Consider the following 17,475-nt stretch of genomic DNA (forward strand, 5'->3'; position numbering starts at 1 on the left):
GGATGGGGTGTACCAAGGCCTTCAGCCATTGCAAATGAACTTGAGACACATGTACCACCTTTGCATCTGGCTTACATGGGTCCTGGGGAGGTGAACCTGGGTCCTTAGTCTTCACAGGCAAGTGCCTTAACTGATAAGCTCTCTCTCAAGCCTGCAATTTTTTTTTTCTTAAAGCTCTAATTTCCCTCTAATTTGCTCTGTGTACTTTAGTTTACCTGCTAGAATAGAAATAGCTGTACCCCGGGGCAGAGTGTGGTATGCACCTTTGTTTCCATAGTGCCCAGCATGGTATATCTTAATCAGCCATGTGAAAAAACTGTACTGTGATGAGATGGTGAGCAGTTTCAAGCTGGCAGGAGCCTTGGCTGATTAATTTATGAAATGCTAGGTTTTTTTTTTTTTTGATGTGTGTGTGGGAGGAGTGGGGGTGGGTTTTTTGAGGTAGGGTCTCACTGTAGCCCAGGTTGACCTGGAATTCACTATGTAGTCTCAGGGTGGCCTTGAACTCATGCCGATTCTCCTACCTCTGCCTCCCAAGTGCTGGGATTAAAGGTGTGTGCCACCATGCCCGGCTTGAAATGCTAGTTTTGATCTTTCTCTTTAACATATTTTTAAAATATTTTATTTATTTATTTACTTGAGAGAGAGAGGTAGAGGTAGAGAGAGAGAGAATGGGTGCACAAACAAACTCCGTACGCCTGCACCACCATACGCGTCTGGTTTACGTGGGTCCTGGAGAATTGACCCCGGGGTCCTTTGGCTTTACAGGCATGCACCTTAATCGCTAAGCCATCTCTCCAGCTTGATCTTTCTCTTTATGTTAAAGGCTTTCTTCGTCTGTCTTGGGTCTGTGGTATGGTGAGCCTTGCAGTGACATGGCTGCTAAATAGGGGAGCCTCTGCGCCAATATCCTTAGGTCTTCAGGTTTTCAGATTCCTATGAGTCATAGAGGCGCACAGCTTTAATCCCCACATTCCAGAGGCTGAGGTAGGAAGATAGCTGTGAATTCAAGGCCATCCTGGGACTACAGAGTGAGTCAGAGGTGAGTTTTAGGTCAGCCTGGCCTACAGTGAGACCCTGCCTTGAAAAAACAAAGACAAATTTACAAAAAACTAACTTGTGAGCTGGAGGAATGGCTTAGTGGTTAAGGCGTTTGCCTACAAAGCCAAAGGGCCTAGGTTCGATTCCCCAGGATCCATGTTAGCCAGATGCACAAGGGGCGCACGCGTCTGGAGTTCTTTGCAGTGGCTGGAGGCCCTGGTGCTCCCATTCTCTCTCTCTTTCTTTCTCTCTCTATCAAATAAATAAAAATAAAAAAATTTAAAGATCCCTAACTTGTGTTAGTCTTTACTTTAAATTTTTGTTGTTACTATTTTCTTAAGGGAGGTTCTCACTATAATCCAGACTGATTTGGAATTTACTCTGTAGTCCCAGGCTGCCCTTAAACTCACAGTGATCCTCCTACCTGTGCCTCATGAGTGCTGGGATTAAAGGTGTGTGCCATCATACCCAAGTTGGTCAATCCATTCACTTATTAAATTGTTGTATCACAATTTTAACAGTTTTTATGGCCTTACGATACTTTGTAATACATAGGGAGAGGCATAGAATTACAGTTAAATACTTAACTCAGGTCAGACCTCCCTAGTTAACTGCTAACATGACTCATTTAAGTTTTCCAGATATGGGGCTAGAGACATGACTCAGTGGGTAGAGCACTTACTTAGTGTGCATGAAGCTCCGAACACAATCCCAGCATTGGATGTAGTGGCTCAGAGCTGTAATCCCAGTGCTCAGGGCATGAAAGCAGGAGGATTAGAAGTTCAAGCTCATTCTCAGCTATACAGAAAGTTTGAGGACAGCCAGATGCACAAAGTGGTGCATGCATTTGGAGTTCGTTTGCAATGCCTGGAGGCAGTGGTATATCCATTCCCCTTCTCTCTCACACTCTCTGCCTCTTTCTCTCTGTTAAATAAATAAATACATTTTTGGTTTTTCAAGGCAGGGTTTCACTCTAGCTCAGGCTGAAATGGAATTCACTATGTAATCTCAGGGTGGACTCGAACCCACAGTGATCCTCCTACATCTGCCTCCTGAGTGCTAGGAGTAAAGGTGTGTACCACCACGCCCAGCTTGTTAATAATCTTGGTAATGCTTAATGCATCAGCCACTCAGTTGCTGTGGCTAAAATATAGAACTGCCTTAGACATTCCTTTATATTTAAAAGGCAAAAAGTCCTGTGGATGATTACTTTTTTTCTTATTTTCAAATATTTTATTAACAACTAACATGATTATAAAAAATATTCCATGATAATACCCTCCCTCCCCCCACTTTCCCCTTTGAAACTCCATCATATCCCTATCCCCATCTCAGTCTCTTTTTTATTTTGAGGTAACCCAGGCCCAGAAAGCCAAGCGTCGCATGTTCTCTCTCATATGTGGATCCTAGCTGCAGATGATTGCTTTTTAAAATTATTTGTTTATAAGCCAGGATCCCTATGGATAGCATAGGTTGGCATGGAATTTTCTTTTTTAAAAATATATTTATTTATTTATTTGCAAGAACAGAGAGAGAATGAGTATGCCAGGGCCTCTAGCCACTGCAAATGAACACCAAGTACATGTGCCACTTTGTGCATCTGGCTCTATGTGGGTACTGGGGAATCAAACCTAGGTCACTAGGTTTTGCAGGTAAGCACCTTAATCATTGAGTCATTTTTCTAGCCCTGGCATGGAATTTTCTATTCCCTTCTGCCACAGCCTCTTGGTAGGATCTCAAGCATGTACCAACACACCAGGCTTGACTCCTTTTTTTTTTTTTTTTTTTTTTTTTTGAGATGAGTGTGGTGCCGCATGCCTTTAATCCCAGCACTTGGGAGGCAGAGTTAGGAGGATCACCATGAGTTCAAGGCCACCCTCAGATTACCTAGTGAATTCCAGGTCAGCCTGGACTAGAGTGATACTCTACCTTGAAAAACCAAAAAAACAAACAAACATTAAAACTTTTTGAGGCTGGAGAGTTGGCTTAGCAGTTAAAGCACTTCTTTGAGAAGCCTAAGAATGAATGTTCAAATCTCCAGGTCCCACATAGCTAGATGCAGTGATGCAAACATGCAATGTCACATATGCACACAAGGGGGCGCATACATCTGGAGTTCATTCACAGTGGCTGAAAGGTTCTTGTGTGCCCACCTCCCACCCCCAGAAAAACCACCCTTTTTGGTCCATTGCAGAAGAGGTAGAAAGAATATAAGAGCCAAAGGAAGGGTAGAACTGCTTCTGGTGCAGTTGTTCAGAAAGAAATTGGCCTTTATATCCATGACCTTGCAGTGCCTATCACTACCTTCAGAAGACCCCTCGTAATAGGAGGAAAAGATGATGACATCAAAATAAGTGAGAGACTAATGGGGAGAGGGAGGGATATGATGGAGAGTGGATTTGTAAAGGGGAAAGTGAGGGGCATGAATTATCATGGTTTATTGTCTGTAACAATGGAAGTTGTCAATAAAGGACAGAGATAAGGGAAAGGATGGTACCAACATGCATTATTTACATACTAAGTATGTGAATAAATAATAAAAATAATTTAAAAAATTTTTGTTATTTTTATTTATTTATTTGAGAGCGACAAAGAGGCAGAGAGAGAGAGAGAATGGGCGCGCCAGGGCCTCCAGCCACTGCAAACAAACTCCAGACGCATGCGCCCCTTGTGCATCTGGCTAACGTGGGTCCTGGGGAGTCAAGCTTGAACCGGGGTCCTTAGGCTTCACAGGCAAGCACTTAACCGCTATGCCATCTCTCCAGCCTAAAAAGAATTTTTTTAAAAAAAGAAAGAAAAAATTAAAAAACACCCTTTTGCCTGGTGTGGTGGCGCACACCTTTAATCCTTGCACTGTGGAGGCAGAGGTAGGAGGATGGCTGTGAGTCCGAAGCTACCTTGAGACTACATAGTGAGTTCCAGGTCAGCCTGGGCTAGAGTGAGACCACCCTTTTTGGGGTGGAGAGATGGCTAGGTGGTTAAGGCACTTGCCTTCAAAGCCTAAGGACCCAGCTTGACCTAGAATTCACTCTGTAGTCCCAGGCTGGCCTCAAACTCACAACGATCCTCCTACCTCTGCCTCTTGAGTGCTGAGATTAAAGGCATGTGCCACCATGCCCAGCTAGACTCTTTTTTCTTTGTTTGTTTTGGTTTTCAAGGTAGGGTCTTACTCTAGCTCAAGCTGTAGTCTCAGGGTGGTCTCTAACTCACAGCAATCCTCCTATCTACCTCAGCCTCCCAAATGCTGGGATTAAAGGCATGTACCAACACACCAAGCTTGAATCTTTTTGTTTTTTTGAGGTAGGGTTTTGCTGTAGCCCAGCCTGACCTGGAACACAGTATGTAGTCTCAGGGTGGCCTCGAACTCACAGTGATCCTCCTACCTCTGCCTCCCAATTGCTGGGATTAAAGGCATGTGCCACTATGCCAAGCTTTTTTTTAAGCAAAAAATATTATTTTTACAAGAGTGAGGGGAGGAGAGAGAGAATGGCCATGCCAGGGCCTCCAGCCACTGCAAATGAACCTGACACATGCGCTTCCCTGAGCGTTTGGCTTTACGTGAGTACTGGGGAAAGGCCGTCAGGCTTCGCAAGCAAGCACCTTTAGCTGCTGAGCCATCTCTCTAGCCCACTTGTACTATCTTTGTTTTTTAAGATTAAATTTTATTCATTTACTAGAGACCGGGGTGGGGGTGGAGGGGAGAGCAAGAATGGGCATGCAAGGGCCTCTAGCCACTGCAGACAAACTCCACTATTTGCATCTGGCTTATGTGGGACCTGGAGAATTGAACCTGGATCCTTAGGCTTTTCAGGCAAGTGTCTTAACTGCTAAGCCATCTCTCCAGCTTTTTTTTTTCTTTTTGCAGGAATAGTGGCTCATGCCTTTATTTATTTATTTGAGAGAGCAAGAAAGGAAAAAGTGGAGAGAAAGAAAATGGATGCACCAGGGCCTCCAGCCACTGCAAACAATCTCCAGATGGCATGTGCCCCCTTGTGCATCTGACTTTCGTGGGTCCTAGGGAATCGAACCAGCATCCTTGGGCTTCGCAGACAAACACCTTAATCACTGAGCCATTTCCCCAGCCACACTTTTTGAGGGTAAATGTTTTGCCAGCTTTGTCTTAGGTTCTACATTATTAAACACAGCACCTCCTTCCTAGGTGCTCAATAAATGCTTATTGACTAAATCTCATTTATGCTGAAAAGAGAAATTCAGGATGGGAAGAGTCTTATTTGAATTAATTTATACTCTAGTAATGTTGATTAGAACCAAAGCCCAACAAAATCAAAGTATTTGGAAGCCTTTGGGGCAGCTGTAAATTAATTTGCTAGTTGCATATAACCAGATTTGTGCAAAATGTGATTAAGGTAATTTTTTGGATCTTAATTTCAATCACATAAATGATACTGAGTTTGTTTTTTTTTTTTTACACTTTTGTGTTTGAACAGTAAGCAGTGTTATTTTTAGCTCATTATAAAAACATTGGTTCTCCTACAGCTGCTCATTGACTAAAACTGCTTTCTAGGGCCAGGGTCACTCTAGCATTCTCTCACCATTCTTTTTTAGTTTTTAGAAGTAGGGTCTCACTCTAGCCCATGCTGACCTCTAGGTTCACTATGTAGTCTCAGGGTGGCCTTAACTCACAGTGATCCTCCTACCTCTGCTTCCCTGAGTGCTGGGATTAAAGGCATGCGCCACCACACCTGGCTCTCTCACTATTCTTGTAAATCCTCTAAATCAGGAATGTACAATGTGTGTGTGGCCCATGGGCCACATGTCCCAGACCAAAAGATGACCCCTCCCATCCCTATCTAGCATAAAAACCATGAGCTCTTTTAAAAAAAGTATTTGCAAGCAGAGAAATAGGGAGGGAATGGGTATAACAAGGTGTCTTGCCACTGCAAATGAACTCAAGATGCCTGTGCATCTGGCTTTGTGTGGGTAGTAGGGAATCAAACCCAGGTAATCAGGCTTTGCAAGCAATTGCCTTTAACAGCTGAGCCATCTGTTCAGCCTACCCTGAGCTCTTAAAGATACAGAGCAGGAGCCAGTCGTCATGGCGCACACCATTCATCCCGGCACCAGGGAGGCAGTGGAGGAGGATCGCATTGAGTCGGAAGCTGCCCTGAGACTACAGAGTGAATTCCAGGTCAGCCTGAACTAACTAGAGCCAGACGCTACCTTGACAGCCCCCCCCCCCCCGCAAAAAAAAAAAAAAAAAAAAGAAGAAGAAAAAAAAAAAACCCAAAACAGAGCAGGGCCTGCTAAGCTGGCACACGCCTTCAGTCCTAGCAGCGGCAGAAGGATCTCTGATTTTCAGGCCTGCTAGGACTACACAGACTTGAGTTCCAAGTCAGCCTTGGCTAGAGTAAGACCCTACTTCAAAAGTTCTCTCGGGTGGAGAGATGGCTTAGCGGTTAAGGCGCATGCCTGTGAGACCTAAGGACCCAGGTTCAATTCTCCAGGTCTCACGTAAACCAGCTGCACGAGGTGACACTTGCATCTGGAGTTCCTTTGCAGTGGCAGAGGCCCTGGTGTGCCCATTCTGTTTTTCTCTGTCTCGGTCTCTAATAAATTTTAAAAAATTCTCATAAATAAATAAATAATTACACACACACACACACACACACACACACACACACACACACACAAACTAGCAACACAAATGGTAAGAGTGCCCGCAGCAGGCATTGGGCCCCAGGACCCAAGTAAGCAGTGGGGCAGGGTGTGGCTGGGCCTGTAACCCTAGTCCTATGGGGAGCAGAGACAGAAGTGCTGGGGTTTTGAAAACGACAGCTTCTCATTCGTCAATAGACTCCATCTCAAGGAAATTCCTTGGGCAAGAAAAGGACGTGACCTACTTCTCTGGCCTCTCTGGCCTCAGTGTGCCTGCAAGAACATCTGCACATACATACATGTGCACAAACATATACTACACACGTGATACAGGCCAAGGTAAGCGTGGCAGCTCATGTCTATAATCCAGCATTTGGGAGACTTGGGTAGGAGGATGTCTGAGTTGTCTGGGATAGATTAAGACCTTGTCTCAAAAAAAATAAAAAAATAAATAAATAAATAATTAAAAATTAATCCAGACATGGTGGTGCACTCCTTTGATCCCAGCACTTAGATGTTAGAGGTAGGAGGATCACTGTGAGTTCAGGGCCACCCTGAGACTACATAGTGAATTCCCGGTCATCCTAGGCTACAGTGAGACCTAAAAAAAAAGTGTGTGTGTGTGGGGGGGGAAAGTAGGATGATGACAAGATACAGATACTCATGGCTTTTATTTGCTTGCTTGCTTGTTTTGGCCATGCTGGCAAACCTTTTACAAACCTGTTTTTATTTTTTATTTTTAATGAGAGAGAGAGAGAATTGGCACACCAGGGCCTCCAGCCACTTTAATCAAACTCCAGATGCATACCCACCTTGTATATATGTGTGACCTTGTGTGCGTTTTACCTTGTGTGTCTGGCTTATGTGGGATCTGAAGAGTCGACCATGGGTCCTTAGGCTTTGCAGGCAAGTGCCTTAACTGTTAAACCATACCTCTGGCCCTAAACCCATTTATCATGCTGTAACATCCATACAATAAAAATTAGAGATTTGGGGGCATGGCTCAGCAATTAAAGGTGCTTGCTTGCAAAGCCTGATGGCCTGGGTTCAATTCCCCAGTACCCACATAGAGCTAGATGCACAAAGTGGCCCATGTGTCTAGAGTTGGTTTGCAGTGTCAGGAGGCTTTGGTGTACCCATTCATATTCATTCTTTCTTTCTCAAATAGATAATTTTTTTTTTTGGTTTTTTGAGGTAGGGTCTCACTCTAGCCCAGGCTGACCTGGAATTCACTGTGGAGTCTCAGGGTGGCCTTGAACTCATGGCAATCCTCCTACCTCTGCCTCCTGAGTGCTGGGATTAAAGGCGTGTGCCAACATGCCTGGCTAAATTTGTATTTTTTTTTTTTTGTTGTTGTTTATTTCTATTTATTTGAAAGCGATGGACACAGAGAGAGAAAGAGGCAGATAGAGAGAGACAGACTGGGTGCGCCAGGGCCTCTGGCCACTGCAAACGAACTCCAGATGCGTGCGCCCCCTTGTGCATCTGGCTAACGTGGGTCCTGGAGAATCAAGCCTTGAACCGGGGTCCTTAGGCTTTACAGGCAAGCACTTAATCGCTAAGCCATCTCTCCAGCCCTAAATTTGTATTTTTAAATTATAGATTTTAAATGTACACATCCATGGATTTTGATAAATGACATGTTCCCATTTGACCACCACCCAAAGCAAAGATAAAGAACATTTTAATTCCTCCAGAATGTTCCCTTGTGTCCCTTTGCAGTCAGCTTCGCCATTACAGTTGACCTGATCTCCAGCACTTAGTTTAGTTGCGTATTCTAAATTATGTATAAAAGGAATTATAGTGTATTTTTTGGTCTGGTTTTTTGCATTCATTATCCATTAAAATTGTCCATGTTTTTGCAGACTCTCTTCTTTCTTTGGTTCATTTTTGGAGAGGATCTCCTGTGGCAGGCTTCTAACTCACTTTGTAGCCCAAGGCTGACTGAGCTCCTGGTCTTCCTACTTCAACCTTCAGAGCGCTGGGATTGTAAAGAATGGTCATTCATTCATTCATTCTTTTTAAAAATTTTTTTAAATTAAATTTATTTATTTGAGAGTGACAGATACTAAAAGAGGCAGAGAGAGAGAGGGAGAGAGGGAGAGAGAGGGAGAGGGAGAGAGAGGAAGAGAATGGGCGCACCAGGGCCTCCAACCACTGCAGATGAACTCCAGACGCGTGCGCCCCCTTGTGCATCTGGCTAACGTGGGTCCTGGGGAATCGAGCCTCGAACCGGGGTCCTCAGGCTTCACAGGCAAGCGCTTAACTGCTAAGCCATCTCTCCAGCCCCCCTTTCTTTTCTTTCTTGCTTGTGGGTCCGAATTCTGGATTACATTATATTTTCTGGCTGAAGCTATACACAGAGGAATAAAATGCTGGCCTAGTGTGCACAAAGCCCTAGCTTCATGCACTGCAACCTCCTCCCAAAATAAACCCTTAGTTTTCTACTTGGGCTAGGGATGTGGCTCAGTTGATGAGTTCTTGCCTAACCTGCAAGAAGCTCTGAGTGCATGCCTGAGATACCAGCCTTTAGGGGGTGGAGGTAGGAGGATCAGAAGTTCAAGGTCATTGTTAACTAATAGTGTGAAACCAAAGCAAAATAAAAACATTTAAAAGTAGCACTCACTTGTGAGGTGTCACACGCCTGTCATCCCAACTCTGGCTGTGGCAGGAGGTCCATGGGTTTGAGGCTAGCCTAGCTATCTCTATAATTGAAGCCTCATCTCAAAAAGGGTGGGAGTTGGCTAGAGGAAAGGCCTTGCAGTTATAGCGCTTGCTGGCAAAGCCAAAGGAACCAGGGTCTATTCCCCAGTACTCACCTAAGCCAGGTGCACAAGGTGTTGCATGCATCTGGAGTTCACTTGCAGTTGCTAATAATAATAATATAATTAATAATAATAATAAAACTAAAAACAAAAATATGAGTAGCTGGGTATGGTGGTACATGCCTTTAATCCCAGCACTTGGGAGGCAGAGGTAGGAGGATTGTCGTGAGTTCAAGGTCACCCTGAGATTACATAGTGAATTTCAGGTCAGCCTGGGCTAGAGTGAGACCCTACCTCAACCCCCCCCCCAAAAAAATATATATATATATATATAATTCGTGTATTCCAGCATGCCAGGGCCTCCAGCCACTGCAAATGAACTCCAGGCACATGCACCACCTTGTGCATCTGGCTTTTCATACATGCATAGGACTACAAATAAATGACAAAATTTTTTTCACTTGAAGTCATTTTAATTTAATAATAGCTTTCATTTATTTTGAATATCTTCAAAGTAGACTATGACAGGCAACAATTTTATCTTGATAATTTTATAGCAACCCTTATATTTACATTTGAAGAAACTTTGAATTAGAAACAATTACATTCTCAAGAACACACAACTAGAAAAGCAGTCAGAGTTGACTTGTGGCCCAATTCTGGGCAGCTTCAGAGCCGGCCAACTTGCTACCATGCTTCCCTATCTGCGTCACTTAGTATGGTATGGTGGAGATGTTCTTGTGATACCCACTGTGGCTCATGTCTTACACTAATAGTCACTGGGATGCAGCCATTACTAACAATCACTGCCATGTGCTCACACTCACTTTTGGACTTTTGGCCTGAGATAAGTGTATGTAATTATTTTAAATTCTTAAGTTTAACTAATGGTGCAAACAAATAGTTTTTTTTTTTTTTTTTTTTTTTTTTTTTTTTTTTTTTGTTTAGTATAGTTTTGTTTTTTCAAGGTAGGGTCTCACTCTAGCCCAGGCTGACTAGAATTCACTATGTAGTCTCAGGGTGGCCTCTAACTCACCACAATCCTCCTACTTCTGCCTCCCAAGTGCTGGGATTAAAGGCATGCGCCACCATACCTGGCATCCAGCAGAATTTTTTTTTAACTTTTATTTATTTGAGAGAGAGCGGGGGGGGGGGGGGGCGGGAGGGAGGAAGAGGCAGACAGAAAGAATGTGTACACCAGGGCCTCCCTCTAGCCATTGCAAACAAATTCCAGATATATGTCCCATCTTGTGTGTCTGGCTTAGGTGGATACAGGGGAATCGAACCTGGGTCCTTAGGCTTCTTAGGCAAGTACCTTAACTGCTAATTCATCTCACAAACCCAGGAGTGAGGTTTTAACAGGTTGTCTATTTGTAGTAATTTCAGAAATATTATAATTGAACTGTAATCGGAGTTTCAAATTCAGAAACCCGCAAAAGTTTTAATATCAGAAGCATGTGTGTGATTATTTGAGGGAGAAAGAGGTAGAGAAAGAGAGAGAATGGGCACGCCAGGGCCTCCAGCTACTGCAAACAAACTCCAGATGCATGTGCCCCCTTGTATGGCTGGCTTACATGGGTCCTGGAGAATTGAACCGGGATCCTTTGGCTTTCCAGGCAAGTGCCTTAACCGCTAAGCCATCTCTCCAACCCATGAAGATACTTTTGATGTCTTAAATGTGAAGTGTGAGAGAGGCAAACTATACTTATATATATTTTTTTAAATGAAGAAGATAACTATATAAAATAATATAATGTGTATAAGCCAAATAATTATTCTCAACATAATTGCCCTTGTTATCCAGAGCAAGGAGAACTGCTTTGGTGAGAGAAGCTGCTGGTCATATAGTCCCCATGATCAGAAGTTGTAAGAGGCATTTTGGGTTTGTCTTTGCATGTTGTATCACTGCTTCTTGTGCTCATTTAAGTTGGTGGGTGCTCTAAGGGAGAGATTAACATTTTGAGGTTGAGAACAAACAGTGAAAGTTAATTTTTGCTTTATTACAGCACTTTATCTCTAACAACATTGGAAATAAAAAGCAGTTTGTTTTGTTTGGAGGCCTGATGATCTCTGTCCCTTAGACTTGATTATCTATGGTAGGTTTTTTGTTGTTTATTTTTTCCAAGGTAGGATCTCACACTAGCCCAGGCTGACCTGTCACTCATTCTGTAGTCCCAGGCTGGCCTCAAACTAACAGTGATCCACCTACCTGTGCCTCCCAAATGCTGGCATTAAAGGTGTCTGCCAGACACCCAGCTTCTATGTCAAGTTTTTAATTTTTATTTAGTTGAAAGAGAATGAAAAAGGCAGAGAGAGAGAATGAGAATTGGTGTGTCTGGGTCTCCAGCTACCGCAGATGGACTCCAGACACATGTGCCACCTTGTGCATCTGGCTTACGTGGATCCTAGAGAATCAAACCTTGGTCCTTTGGCTTTATGGGTAAGTGCTTTGACCACTAACCTATCTCTCCAGACCCTCTTATGCTGGGCTTTTTAAATATATTTTTATTTAGTTTCAAGGACGGTGAGAGAGAGAGAGAGAGAGAATAGGCTCACTAGGGCCTATTGTTGCTGCAAATGAACTCCAGAAACATGTGCCACTTTGTGCGTCTGGTGATTTTAAGTCCTCAGTCTCTCTTGAGGCTTTGACATGTGTTGACTTAACCTTTCCTAGCTGTTTGTTTTTTTGAGATTTTATTTTTATTTATTAGAGACAGAGAGAGAGGGGGAGGGAGAGGGAGAGAGAGAATGGGCACATCAGGGCCTCTAGCCACTGCAAATGAACTCCAGATGCATGTGCCACCATGTGAATCTGGCTTACGTGGGACCTGGAGAATCAAACCTGGGTCCTTAGGTTTGGCACGCATGTGCTTTAACCACTAAGCTCGCTTGTGCGCGTGCTCTCTCTCTCTCTCCATATATATATATTAGTTTTTCAAGTAGGGTCTCACTCTAGCTGAGGCTGACTAAAAATCTTTTTAAATTTATTACTTGCAAGCAGAAAAAGACAGAAAGAATGAGAACAGATGTGGCAGAGTCTAGCTACTGCAAACAGTCTCCAGGTTGACGTGCCACTCTGTGCAGCTGGCTTTATGTGGGTACTGGGGAATCGAACCTGGGTCGCTAGGCTTTGCTATCAAACACCTTAACCGCTAAGCAATCTCTCCAGCTCCTTTTTTATTTATTTATGAGATAGAGAAAGTATAGGCACATAAGGGCCTCGTGCTATTGCAAATGAACTCCAGACACAATTGCCTCTTTGTGACTCTCCTTTACGTTGGGTACTGGGGAACTGAGCTTGAGTCATAAGGCTTTGCAAGCAAATTCCTTTAACTGCTGAGCCATCTCCTCAGCCCCTTTCATAGGCTTTTGTTTTTGTGGGTTTTTTTTCAAGGTGGGGTTCACTCTAGTCCAGGGTGGCCTCGAGCTCATGCTGCCGCGAATGAGTGCTGGGAATGAAGGTGTGCTCCACCACGTCCGGCACCTTTCTGTTCTTGTCTGTAGTCTAACTATTTTACTAGCTTATGTTTTCAAACTTCCTCTATTCCTTGAACAGAGACTGACCCATACTGGTCATTCAGCTTAAATTTCATATCCTCAGTGAGGTTTCCCTCAGCTACGTAGCTTAACATGACCTTTAGATTCTCCATGTCTTTGGCGGTTACCCTTTGTTTATGTTTTCCTGTCTGGTGTGCCTTGCTTTATGGTACTAGAGCACGGTGACACCTAGGGCTGCAAGCAGTTTCCTATTGTCTAAGTAACGAGAAAAACTATAAAGACACCGTGTTAATATTTGGTCTTCTTTACTTATAAATGCTGATATCCAAAGCCATAGTTGTGTTTAGAAAATCTGAATCTCCGTCAGTTCAGTCAGTAAATCCCATTCCCTAGACTGGGTCTCTGGGGTGCATCTTTGCCTTCAAAGCGAGCCTCCTTTGTGAAGCCATCAGTGTAGTTATCATGCTACCTAGCGCTCTCACTCTGAAATGTGTTGTTTAACCCTTGGGTAATGCAAGAAAAATAGACTATACCAATAGGCCTTTCTTTGTGTATTCAGAGAGCCAAGACAATAAGTAGCCAGACAGTTAAGTACCTTTTCTTTTTCTTTTCTTCCATTTTTTGAGGTAAGGTATCACTCTAGCTCAGGCTGACCTGGAATTCTCTATGACGTCTCAGGGTGACCTCGAACTCATGGTGATCCTCCTACCTCTGCCTCCCAAGTACTGGGATTAAAGGCGTGTGCCACCACGCCCGGCCCCTTCTTATTTTTTGAAACTAAGTCTTACCAACTTGCTGCATCAGTTCTAGAAACCTAAGGAGGGGACATGGTCCATCGTGGCAGTGACAGCATGGTGGCGGAGCAGTGACTGCTGGTCAGCATGCTCTCTGTGTTTCATGTTGCCCAGGACCTCAGCCCACGAACGATGCCACCACAGTTAGGGTGTCTTCCCACATCAGTTAAGCCTAATGTAGAAAATCCCTCACACAAATGCCCAGAGATTTGTCCTTTCAGGTTCACAGTAACCACCTAAGTAGCCCAGGCTGGTGCTGAACATGTGATCCTCAGGCCTTCGCCTTCAAAGTGCTGGATTACAGGCATTAGCCAATACACCCAGCTTATTAGCTCCTTTAGTAATTTCACAATATGATCCAGAAGATCATTCATGCCTCTTATTAAGCTCATGCTGAGACTCTTGATGTGAGATCACGGAGTGCCAAGGTTGATACAGAAGATCCTTCTGTAGAGTGTTAATCCCAGAAGAGAGAATCGGGACCTGTTACACAGTCCCTCCGCTGGTAGACAGTGAGGATGGTGGCATGCATTTATTCAGCGTTTGCTAAATACAGGGCTAAGCACGTTCAACGTGTGGATTTTTTTTTTTTTTTGAGAAGCACAAAAGTAGACTTTATAAAGGAAAATACAAAAAGACTAAAAGAATGGGAGCATTTCCCATAAGAAAAGGGGGGGTGGCTTCGAGCTGAGGAAAAGCCCAAAGTGTCAGCAGAAGCATGCTTAGGATTTCTGCCTTCATAGAAAAGAAAGAAAGGGAAATAAGAAATGATGGTCTTTAGGTTAGAACTCAGGAAAATAAGCATACTCAGCAGCCTGAATGTTTTGAGTGGATTTGACACATTAATAAATATAAAATACATGATATGTGGCCAGAGAGATGGCTAAATAGTCAAGGCATTTGCCTGCGGAGCCTAACGGCCCAGGTTCAATTCCTCAGCACCCACATAAAACCAGATGTGCAAAGTGGTGCATGCATCTGGAGTTTGTTTGCAGTGGCTGGAGGTCCTGGTGTGCCCATTCTCTCTCTTTCTTCCTACCCCTCTTTTTTCTCTGTGTTCACAAATAAGTAAATAAATCTCATAGACTAATGTCGGGTGCATGTGAAATTTAAGTAAATGAAAGCTTTTACTGTCATTCTAGAGTTACTGTAATACTCTGCACCTGAATCTCACAAGTGAGATATTACTGGCTGCTTAAGAGATGGGAAGGTAGGGCGTAGTGGTTAAGCGCTTGCCTGCAAAGCCTAAGGACCCCAGTTCGAGGCTCGACTCCCCAGGACCCATGTTAGCGAGATGCACAAGGGGGCGCACGCATCTGGAGTTCATTTGCAGTGGCTAGAAGCTCTGGCGCACCCATTTTCTCTTTCGCTATCAGCCTTTTTCTCTCTCTGTCACTCTCAAATAAATAAATAAAAATGAACAAAAAAAATTAAAAAAAAAAAAAGAGATGGGAAGGTAAACGCCAGTGGTTAACCAAGAAGTAGAACCAGACTCAAACCTGTGTCGTTGAGTCTTTATTTGGTTATAAATGCTTAGGGATGTTGGTGTCTATTTTGGTTATAATTGCTGGGAGTGTTCTTTTGAGAAAGTGACACTTAGGTTAGACAAAGATGAAGTAAGTAGAAGATGGTTCCGTGAAGGCAAGCTCCAAAGGTATTGAACGTTGAACTGGGTATGGTGACGCACACCTTTGATCCCAAGCACTGCTCTGAGTTTGAGGTCAGCCTGAGACTACATAGTGAATTCCAGGTCAGCCAGGGCTAGAGTGAAACCCTTCTTTGAAAAAACAAAAAAAAAGGCTGGAGAGATAGCTTAGCGGTCAAGGTGCTTGCCTGTGAAGCCTAAGGACCTAGGTTAGATTCCCCAGTACCCATGTAAGCTACTGGGTGGTGAGTGCGTCTGGATTTCATTGGCAGTGGATGGAGGCCCTGACACACCCATTCTCTGTCTCTGTCTCTCTCTCTTTCCCCCTTCTCTCTCCAATAAATAAATAAATAAAAAATATTTAAAAAAATAGTGCTCTGGAAGGTGCGCACGCAAAAAGGTAGTGAGATAAGCTACTACTCACACTTCAGCCAAGCTACAGCAGAATCCACAGACAAATTGGGGAGACAAATGAGCAAGAGGGCTGCTTCTATGGTGACCCTAATAATCAGCGTCAGAGTGAAGGAGGCAGACCCTGAGGAGACTCAACACCTACCAAAGCAGAGATCCAGAGGCTCCTGAGAGCTCATCACTGAAGTAGACTTAAAAGTCACCCGCTATGGCTCAGTGAATTTTGTGGAAGAGGAGGCGGAAAGATTGTAAGAGCTACAGGTTGAGACATCATGCCCAGAGGCATTCCCCACCCCCCACACAAAATAACTGCTGCTCCCACAACCCCATAGGGATTACATACAACCCCACTGAGGAGGGTCCCCAGCACAATGGGGGCAAGGACAAGGGAAAAGATGCTGCCAACGCATGTATCCATATGAAATATGTTGATGATGATTAAAGTAATCCAAAATAGGGCGAGAGAGCTGGCTGAATGAGGAAGATTTTGGATCCCCAGCAGCCACATAAAAGCTGGGCCTGTAGCTGGGCGTAGCAGTGCACGTCTTTAGTCCCAGCACCCGGGAGGCAGAGGTAAGAGGATCACCTTGAGCTCAAGGCCACTACGAGACTACATAGTAAATTCCAGGTCAGCCTGGACTAGAGTGAGACCCTACCTCGATAAACCAAAAGAAAAATCCCAAAAGCTGGGTCTGACAGCACGTACCTTATAATCCTAGCTGGGGAAATGGAGACAAGCATTCCTTGGACTTTCTGGCTAAGCTGGCCAAGTCAGTGAGCTCTAGGGTCAGTATGAGTCCCTGTCTCCAAATGTATATCCTCCACAAGAAAATGCCCACACATACATGTGTACCTGCACACACGCACACCACACGTGTACAGTGTGAACTTGAGGAGTGAGTCTGTCTGTAGGAGCTGGAGACGTAAAAGAAATGGAGGACAAGACACCGTTTGGAAGTTTAAAAGGACATTTAGTAACACTGTTGTGGCAATATTGAAAATAAAATGCTTATATCATGAAAGCAGATGAATAATAAGCAAGTGAAAGGTAAGGATGCAGGAGGAGGCAAAGTAAGTCAAGCCTTCCTCGCTCAAGTCCATGCTCTGCTGTGGGACTTTTGGAATGGAGATGTTTTTTGCTAATTTGCTAGTAGAGGCCCATGGCCCTAAAAAAGGTTCTGACTGAGGCAATCAAAGAATCAGATAAAAAAAAAACCTTCATCTAGCCAGCCGTGGTGGCACACGCCTTTACTCCAAGCACTGGGGATTGAGAATTGGTCACCAGGGCCTCGTGCCACTGCAAAAGAACTCCAGATGCATGTACTACTTTGTGCATCTGGCAGACATGGGTCCTGGGGAATCAAAACAGTGCCATAAAGCTTTGCAAGCAAGTGCCTTTAATGGATGATCCATCTTTCCAGACCCTGCTTGTTTATTTTTTTTTAATTTTTTTAAAATATTTATTTATTTATTTATTTGAGAGCGACAGACACAGAGAGAAAGACAGATAGAGGGAGAGAGAGAGAATGGGCGTGCCAGGGCTTCCAGCCTCTGCAAACGAACTCCAGACGTGTGCGCCCCCTTGTGCATCTGGCTAATGTGGGACCTGGGGAACCGAGCCTCGAACCGGGGTCGTTAGGCTTCACAGGCAAGCGCTTAACCGCTAAGCCATCTCTCCAGCCCTGCTTGTTTATTTTTTGTTTTT

At 44.0% G+C, this 17,475-nt stretch overlaps 1 protein-coding gene across 2 annotated transcripts in view; it reads left to right on the forward strand.

Annotated features, from left to right (window-relative positions):
* Positions 1 to 17,475, forward strand: part of Znf609 (zinc finger protein 609) — a 147,906-nt gene that overhangs the window by 61,336 nt on the left and 69,095 nt on the right. The gene's annotated exons all lie outside the window — the stretch shown is intronic.

Source organism: Jaculus jaculus, chromosome 10 (genome assembly GCF_020740685.1).
Source record: "Jaculus jaculus isolate mJacJac1 chromosome 10, mJacJac1.mat.Y.cur, whole genome shotgun sequence".
NCBI lineage: Eukaryota > Metazoa > Chordata > Mammalia > Rodentia > Dipodidae > Jaculus > Jaculus jaculus.